This window comes from Labeo rohita, unplaced genomic scaffold (genome assembly GCF_022985175.1).
Source record: "Labeo rohita strain BAU-BD-2019 unplaced genomic scaffold, IGBB_LRoh.1.0 scaffold_851, whole genome shotgun sequence".
Classification (NCBI taxonomy): Eukaryota; Metazoa; Chordata; class Actinopteri; order Cypriniformes; family Cyprinidae; genus Labeo; species Labeo rohita.
The window spans coordinates 2407-11545 of NW_026129801.1; the positions used below are offsets into that span (position 1 = coordinate 2407).

The window sequence follows — 9139 nt, forward strand, 5'->3', positions numbered from 1 at the left end:
TGGGTTCAGATTCACTTCTTTAGTGATCATTGATCTGCTTTATAGTGGCCTACAAATGATCTTACATGGGTAGGAAAGTAAATATAACTATTACAGAGAGGATTTTACAAATTTCTTAATGTTATTACCCAGAGGGTTACACACACACACACAAAACCAACCTTAAAAATGGAGTCTAAGTTCTTCTTTGCTGTATATGATTCTGGTCCTTCATGTTTTTGACTGTAGTTAAACAAACATTGAATATTTTTGTAAATATGTAAATTAATCTGTAAATTAATATGATATAGATATATATATATATATATATATATATATATATATATATATATATATATATATATATATATATATAATCATTAAAATAATATTTTTAAATGGTTGTTGTTCATAAAAAGTTGGTAATAAAATTGGTTGGTTGTATAAAAAAAAATTATATTGTAAACTAAACATCACCTCAGATCAGCAGATGATTCTCCTGAACTGAAAGTAACTGGACAACCCATTGACCAGTCACTCTTCATGGACACACAGCTGGGTTCAGGAGATTCATTCTGCCACAGACTAAAATAAAACAACAATAAAAACTGTTTCAGAAAAACTCACACTGCTCTGACAGAAACACCTTTACTGTTTGAACCTCTCTTTAATGTTCATATTTCACTTGAGGAGTCTTTTGTGAATTGAGAGTTAAAAGATGAAAGTATTCTTTGTCTGTAAATAAAAGGAATCTGCCACATGTGCCCTTTTCATTCATGCATTATAAAAAATAGACCAATACACACATATAAAGACAGACACAAAAACATCCAGCAGTAACAGGGACACCTGATGACAATGTCTATAATACACCACACCTACAGTATATATGACACTCATAATATCTCATATGGATTCAACAGAAGAGTCTTCATCTCTGCAGAGATCTGAAAGATCCATCGGTTGGTTTTTCCTCACAGACACATTGATGTGTTCAGGTGAATCTGATTCACCCCCCGAATCAGACTATAAATGAAAATGCTATTGTAGTATGCATTTATTGTTTCTGAGCATTAAAAATGTGAAACATTTCAAGTTCTCTCACCTCTTGACTGTCTTTATCTTTGTTTCATGTTCTTCAGAGAGATTCATTCTGGAGGTCATGGTTTCATCTAAAAACAGATACAGATGTTGATCCACAGAGTGAGTTATGAATCATCTGATCATTTAATTTTCTCAAATCCACCTCTGTCTCATCAGTCAGTCCACAGTAATGACCTGCACACATGAAAAACAATTTCATCCTGACATTATTTACACAGAATCAAATTATTCACAAACAGTATAACAAATTTAGACAAGCACTGTGTTAAAATGAAAGTAAAGGTGCAATCTGATGATTTACAGAATCTGTGTTTTATCTCCTAATGTTGTTTAAACTAATTCCAAAATATCTGATACGCCTTATTGTTATACTTCACTTTAAACCTGTCAGGATTGATTTTGGCTATCAAATATGATGTGAAATCTTGGTACTCACTGTGTTTTTCTCTCTTAATGTAGTTTACTTCCTCATATGACAAAACCTGCTGCACCTGCTGTAATAGTTTTACTTTCATGTGTCACATGACAAGGAGGAGTTTGTGTCCAAAACAAACCATAAAGTGTTTAAAATCTTCATATCTTAAAATCTAAATATCTTAATATTGAATTTCATTCTTCATTATTCAATTATAACCCATTCATGTATTTCCCTCACAGGTTTACTCTGAGTGTTGTTTGACTTAATATATAAAGGCAGCTCTCTGTAACTTATGTCTCTCTGTCAACTTTCTCATCACTTGCTCCCTCTACAGGATACGAGTGGAATATTATAACAGTGTCGAGAATGCAGTTATTTTTATATATTTTTTGTTGTTGTTGTTGTTTTATAACTATTTCAAAAAATATTTCAAAAATCCCATTGGTTGTATCTAGACCAGAAATCCCTTCTTTCTTTTAAGGAGTTTTATGTAACTGGTAATGAGTAACTGATAAGATGAATTATGGACTAAACTATATCATCTTATCGTCCTCTGTTGCTGTCAGATATCGTAAGATATTGTAAGAAGTTACATGTCATTTTCATGTTCAAAATTCACATTTTCCTGAGTCATGTTTCTCTATTCTGTGCAGTGTGATAAGAGCTGTATGTCAGAAGTTTTCTTATTTATTTCTTTCTGTTGCTCTACCATTTTTGTAAAATGCTGAACACACACAAAAATAAAAAAAGAACATTTCACTGCTTCCTCCAGGTGATACAGTGAGCTGAGATACAGCCTTGTCACATACAACATTAAAAAAATTGCTTCATGGATGGTCAAATTTTGGCTTGAAACTTGTTGAATTCTAGGGTTTGTGCAAAACTGGACAATATGTTGTAAGTATGTTGTAACTGTATGTTGTGAGGAGTTTAAGTAGGGCGGCACAGTGGTTCAGTAGGTAGCGCTGTCGCCTCACAGCAAAAATTTCCCTGGTTTGTGTCCTGGCTGAGTCAGAGAGGAGGTAGAGGAGGCGAAATACAATCTCCCAGGGAATATTACTTGATAAACCTGAGTGTTTTCCTCTCTTTTGCAGCTCACAGCACCATAATTTGCTGATTTCTCACCGTTTGTGTTTAACCATTGAATCTCCTTGTACAAGATGAAGCTGGTTTTCAGGCAGCTCAGATGAGCCTTAAACCAAGAGTTGTAATAGTGCCAGGACTTCTGAGGAGGCAGGAAAGGCTGAGCAGCTTCTCCTAAATAACTATTTCCAAGAGACCTGGAGGTCAATGGACTTATATCTGAGATTCTGACATTTACCAGCATCAGTAACCCACATAAGTGGTCAATCACCAAAGTCTTAGTGACATTTTGTGGATTTGTTTGTATTTGTGTACTGGTGCTTTTTCTTTTGCACTCTTTCTAGGTGAGGGATATCCACAATCCTGAAAATCTCTCAATTCATGTGCCACAACACCTCAACAGCTGACGCTCCAAGCCATCAAACTCAGTCTAAGGTGAGTGATTTTAACCAACTAGTTTGTCCCATTCGATTACATTTGAAATGTTATTTTCTGAAAATTGACATGAAATCTCATCACCACATTCCCAGAGTTGCTAATGGTGTCTTTGTATTAACAGGACTGAATCACAGTTGTAAGTCATTTTTTTTTCAAAAAGATTCTGATCTGTGATGTTTCTCAGTAGACACCAAACATGTTTGTGTTTATTACATGACAGGTGAAGAATAAAACAAGGAAGACAAGTCCATTCAAATAGGCACGAGTCATAGGATATTGCTGGATACTTGCTTGTATCCTGAAATGCCATGCTTTAACAATAAACTGATTATCATAAACAACAAATGTATATTTCTAGGGAAATGGCATGATCATGGGAAAACATTAGTACAACATAGTTAGATATATTTAAAAATAAAGATCTATTTTGCTATTATTCATTTTTAACATGTTTAATTTAATTTAGTTCATTTATTACAGTATGTTTTATGTCAAACTCTCTCCTCTTGTGACTCTACTGGTAAACCGTTAAGTCTTATCTCATGGTGTCCTCTTGAGGCTGCATTAAGACTTAAATTATACCAAGATCATATACAATTTTTAGAATTAAATTTAATGAATTTTCTTATTATCAGGCTTATATTGTAATACTGTATTATAAAAAATGTTAACAGTACATTGTTCACTTTAACTGTGAAATGCCAAAAGGAGTCACAACCAAAACATCTGGTAAACTGTGACGTCTTATCTCATGGCGCCCTCTTGAGGCTGCATTTAAACATAAACTATACCAACATACCATGCACTGTTTTTAGAAATGTAATGAATTTTCTCATCATCAGACTTATATTGCAATGTATTGTATAAAGTAAAAATGTTAACATTACGTGAGCTGACACTGTTGAACATGCCTTGAGAGTCCACACATTCACTGTTTCATGAAGCCTGAAGAGGCAAATATCACCCCTAAATGGAAAAGTTAATTTCTGTCACTTCTGTGAACCAACCATTACACAAAATATGACGAATATGAGCCAGCTGTTCATGACAGGCCCAAACCAGCCAAAGCACCAGAACAAAAATACACTCAGCAAAAGTATTTCAAGCTCTTCCTGTGATATACACGTTTTCTTGTTGAATATCCTGCTTTACTCAGAAGTCAAAAGAGTTGTGATGCTGCTTCATGTTCACTTTAACTGTGAGATGCCGAAAGAAGTCACACCCAAAACGTGACTTTAACAGTAAGTAAACATGTTCAGTCTGAACTGAGATACTGAGAGATTCCAGGATGAAGCTGAAGTTTCTCACCATCACAACAGATTAAGATCAGATTGCAGTTTCCTGCTCTTCAACAGATGCAACTGTTAAATACACACAAAACAATCAAACATTTATTTAAACAGGTATGTATGTTTTTTCTCTGTTTATTGTTTTTATGAACTACCTACCATCATCTTTTAACTGTATATAAACAAATTTGGCTAGAAAAAATCATGTGTTTTGTCAGTGAGGAAAACACCTTACAAACCCAAAGCATGACAAGCTACTCAGTATTAATAATAATGATGACCAATTTGATGTTTAACTGAATATAGTGTAATAAATCAGAAAATCAGCACGACTGTCACTAACAAATATGGAGAAACTGCCAGTACAGAACTGAGTATGTGGAGAACAGAGATCTGAGATTCTGAATGAAACACTGAAGAAGAGACACACAATCACTTTATCAAGCACCATATCTGAACAAGGACATAAGAAGTAAATCAGCTCACAGTTTCATTGACTCTCACCTGTGACTGAGATCCAGCTCTTGGGTGACTCTCCTCCCTCTGGGTGTTTGCAGTAGTAGAAACCCTCATGTGACTTTGAGACATTAGAGATGATCATCTCTGTAGTTTGACTCTGTATGAGTGATTCATCTTTATAGAAATCAGCTCTGAGGTTTGGTGGTGTTGTATGTTGATATAAACAGTGTAGAGTCAGAGTATCTCCTTCAGTCAGAGGATGAACAGGACTCTCCAGAATCACATCAACTACACAAACAGAGCAAACAAACATCAGCTGACAAATAGTAAAAATATAGTAAGAATGTGTCGACAATGTGACAACAAGAACAATAATAAATAAATAATTAGAGAATCACAATAATTTGTCTTTTTCATGACAACAATCAAAGTTTGAGCAATGGTTTAATAGTCAAAGGTTTAACAGTCTAGCAGATTCGTTGCCATTTAGGAATGAGATTGAATGGGTGATTGAATTTAAGATCAAAATCCAGCTATTTAAACCCGAAACATAAAATGAGGTCTTTGTGAAATAAATAAACACAGAAACAGACTCACAGTGTACAGTGATATTAACAGCATGATATTTCTCTCCAGATTCAGACTCACACCAGTACACTCCAGTGTCCTATATCATGGTGGAGCTGATTGTACATGTAGATCCAGTTTGTGATCCCGACTCTGATGATGGACAATCTTCCAGCCCCCATCTGTCCATATATCTGCTTACTCTCCATCCAGTAGAGTCACTCTGGTCCTCACAGCTCAGATGGACAGAGACAGATGTGAAGTGTTGAGTTCTGTTGGGACTGATGATCAGAGACTGGAGGAGAAACACCTGAGAAGACAATTACAGCTACAATTTGGAAATCAAGTCAAGCCTGTTTGTACAACTTAAATTGTTTCAAAGCAGCATTTCAGAAAGATATTTAGGTTGTAATATCAAAAAATCCATAAGTCATCACCAAGTATTTCTATTTAAAACTTAATAAACATTTATTAAAATAATCAGATTATACTTTTTAATCACACCTATTTGATTATATTTCCTCAAGTCCACCTATGTAAATAAAACAGTTGTGCCACAATAGTTACATTTTAGTTTTTTATGGATTTTCCTCCAATAGAATTAAACGTCTTACATTTTTGCAACTCAGGAGTCATATTTTTGCTGGTTAGTTTGGCCTATTTAGGTCCTGCTAGTGGATGCAGTAAAAAGCATCTATAGCCGCATATTATGACAAGACAAAATTTCAAAACACATCAAGCTCTAAAAACATCAAGGAAAATTTCCAGAGAGTTTCACTCATTCTGTGGTTCAGTTGAACTCAGCAGTGACCCATATTAACTGTGTGTTGCTGTACTGTGTGTTATAGGCTGGTTTTCCTCTCTCTGCTCTGCACACATAAACTCCTGTGTGATTTAGAGCAGCAGAACTGACAGTGTAGTTTCCTCCAGCTCCTCTGCTGCTGTCTGAGAGCAGATTATAACGATTGCTGTTGCCTGTATAAAGTGAAAATGTGCAGTTACCTCAAGAAATGAGCAGTCTTATAAATTACCTCTGTTGGTGTAATCAGAGCATTCAGATTGATTAAATATTTTAATCTCTCTCTCTCTCTGCGCATGTGCGAGTGTAGTGGCGCTGCCAGTAGAGCGTGTTGGATAGAGCGTGCTTGGAAGATTTCTATCTTTATCTCTTTTTTCTCTTTCTTTCTCACATTTAGGTAAGATTGTACTGGACTGCAGTTTTTAACATTGTATTGAATGTGTTAAGCCACTCGCCGTGTCAGCCGCGTGTCGGTATGGCGTGTGAATCTAGGCAGGGTATCTCACACCTGTCGCCACGTAATGGCTGCAGGTGTGTACCTGAGGCTGGCGTGAGTGTAGAGGAAGTTCTAGTGGTGGTGGGAGAAGTAGTTGGTTTTGAAAACATTCTCTCAGCATCACGAATGAATAAGGCAGTTGTCGTATTCTTAAAAACAGAGCAGTTAGTAAATCAGATCACGGAAATTGGATTGTGGATCAAAGAAACATTTGTGCCCGTAACTCCGTTAGCAGCCCCGGCAACTAAAGTTACGATCTCAAATGTACCGCCATTTGTCTCTAATGAGGCTATTGTAAAAGAGTTAAGTTGTTTTGGTAAAATCGCTACTCCTATTAGGAATATACCATTAGGATGTAAAAACGCCGCGCTCAAACATGTTTTGTCTTTTAGGCGGCAAGTTCTAATGTTTCTTAATTCACCGGAACGTACGCTGGAGATTTCGTTTCGTGTCGAGTCACGGTGAAGGCTCATATATGTTGTATGCAACTACAGACCACTTTAAATGTTTTGAATGACGCTAGCGAGAGTGTGGCCGGTACTGCAGGAGATACAGTAACACGGAAGAAAAAACAAGTAGCAAAGAAGCGGAGGCTGCTGCAGGAGGGTAACGGGCACAAACAGGTGAGTGAAAGCGATGATGATGCTGAGAGCAGTGAGCAGGCTGGAAACAGCGCTGCTGTTGTTATGAGTGTAAGTGATGTTGTTGCAAAGGTGGTGGAAAATGAGAATGTGACTGATGTACATGCGGTAGATAAAGATGATGATTTGGATGGACTGTCTCAATGTACAGAAGACAGTATGAGAGATGATGAACAGTGGTCAGAAGGTTTAGAGATGTCTAAGGTGGCTAGTGAGGACTTGTATACTGTAGATCAAATTAATGAGTTTCTTGATGAAACTAAAGGAAAAAGTACTAAAGTCAGTGAGTTTTTTCCAGATTTGGAGAAGTTTATCTCATCTGTAGTGAGAGCAAGAAAAGTTTGTAGTTTTGATGAACTATCGCAACCGAAACGGTTTAGACTAAAGAAACATATCACTGAGATCCGAAAGAGAATGAATGTTGGAAAAGGGAAACTAAAGAAGGGGACTTTTTAACTAATCACTATGACAAGATTGTCTTTTTTTCTGACTGTGATCTTTCAACTTTCTCTCCTCCTTTTGGAAACAATACGGGTGGGATCCTTAAATGTTAATGGGATGAGGGATAGGAAGAAGGCTAACACAGTTAGAATTTATCAGGTTAAAAAATCTGGATGTGATTTTCTTACAAGAAACCCATAGTGATGTGGTTAATGAGGTAGATTGGCGACTGTGGTGGAGAAATGAGTGTTTTCTTACTCATGGAACAAATCTGAGTGCAGGAGTTGCAATTCTTTTTTCTTCATTTGTCAAAGCTAAGATTCTGTACAAAAAAGAAGGAAGGTTATTAGCAGTTAAAGCTGAAATAAAAGGTTTTTCTTTTGTTTTTGTGAATATTTATGCACCGAATAAAGAGACTGATAGAATAAATACTTTTAACAAACTTGGAATGTTTTTAAAAGAACAAGAAAGTGATTTAATATTTTTAGCTGGTGATTGGAATTGCACACTCAATGCATTACTTGATAGAAATGGAGAGGAACCTAATTTTCAGTCACCTAAAGTGTTGACTAATGTCATTGAAACTTTTAAATTTACAGATATATGGAGGGAAAATAATCATTTAACAAAACAATATACTTGGGTAAAAGTGAATGATGAGAGAGTCTCAGCAGCACATCTAGATAGATTTTATTTATCAAACAATATGAAAAATAGAGTGACAAATACAGATATCATCCCTACATCTTTTACTGATCATAAACTTATATGTGTTAATTGTACATTGGCATCAAAGAAAAATAAAAGTGCTTACTGGCATTTTAATGTAAAATTATTACAAGATAAGAGTTTTTGTGAATCTTTTAAACATTTCTGGGAAGCCTGGAAAAGTGAGAAAAGCAGATATGAAAACACGATTCTTTGGTGGGAAATTGGAAAGGTACACATTAGGGAATTTTGTTTACAATTTACTTCTCTTTCAACCTTGTGTTTGAAACTGACTTTAAAGAAGCTTGAAAAAGAAATTCTGGTCATTGAGAAGAACATGTTGGGAGATCTTTCTGCTAACATAAAAGAGTGGACTGAAAAGAAACTGGAACTGAGCTCCTTCTTAAATGAAAGAGTTAAAGGAGCTCTTGTGAGAAGTAAATTTGTGTCATTGATAGGGTTGGGTACCGAAACCCGGTGCCAATACGGCACCGGTACCCATGTGACCGGTATGTACCGGACCGAATGAGAACGCGAATTTCGGTGCCACTTAAATGCCTGAACTGTCGATTGAAATATTTGTCTTCTGGTGCTATGACACGGATGTAGAAGCATTGATTCATCAACATGCATGATCGCTAGTTAAATTTAATTACTGCATTCATGGGGTGTCAGAATGATCAGAACATTTTTTTACTGAATGAGAAAACTCGGGAA

General features: G+C 35.9%; 1 pseudogene; it reads right to left on the reverse strand.

Moving 5' to 3' along the window:
• Positions 1-452: 452 nt before the first annotated feature.
• LOC127162188 (uncharacterized) lies at positions 453-6742 on the reverse strand (annotated as a pseudogene).
• Between the last annotated feature and the right edge of the window lie 2397 nt (positions 6743-9139).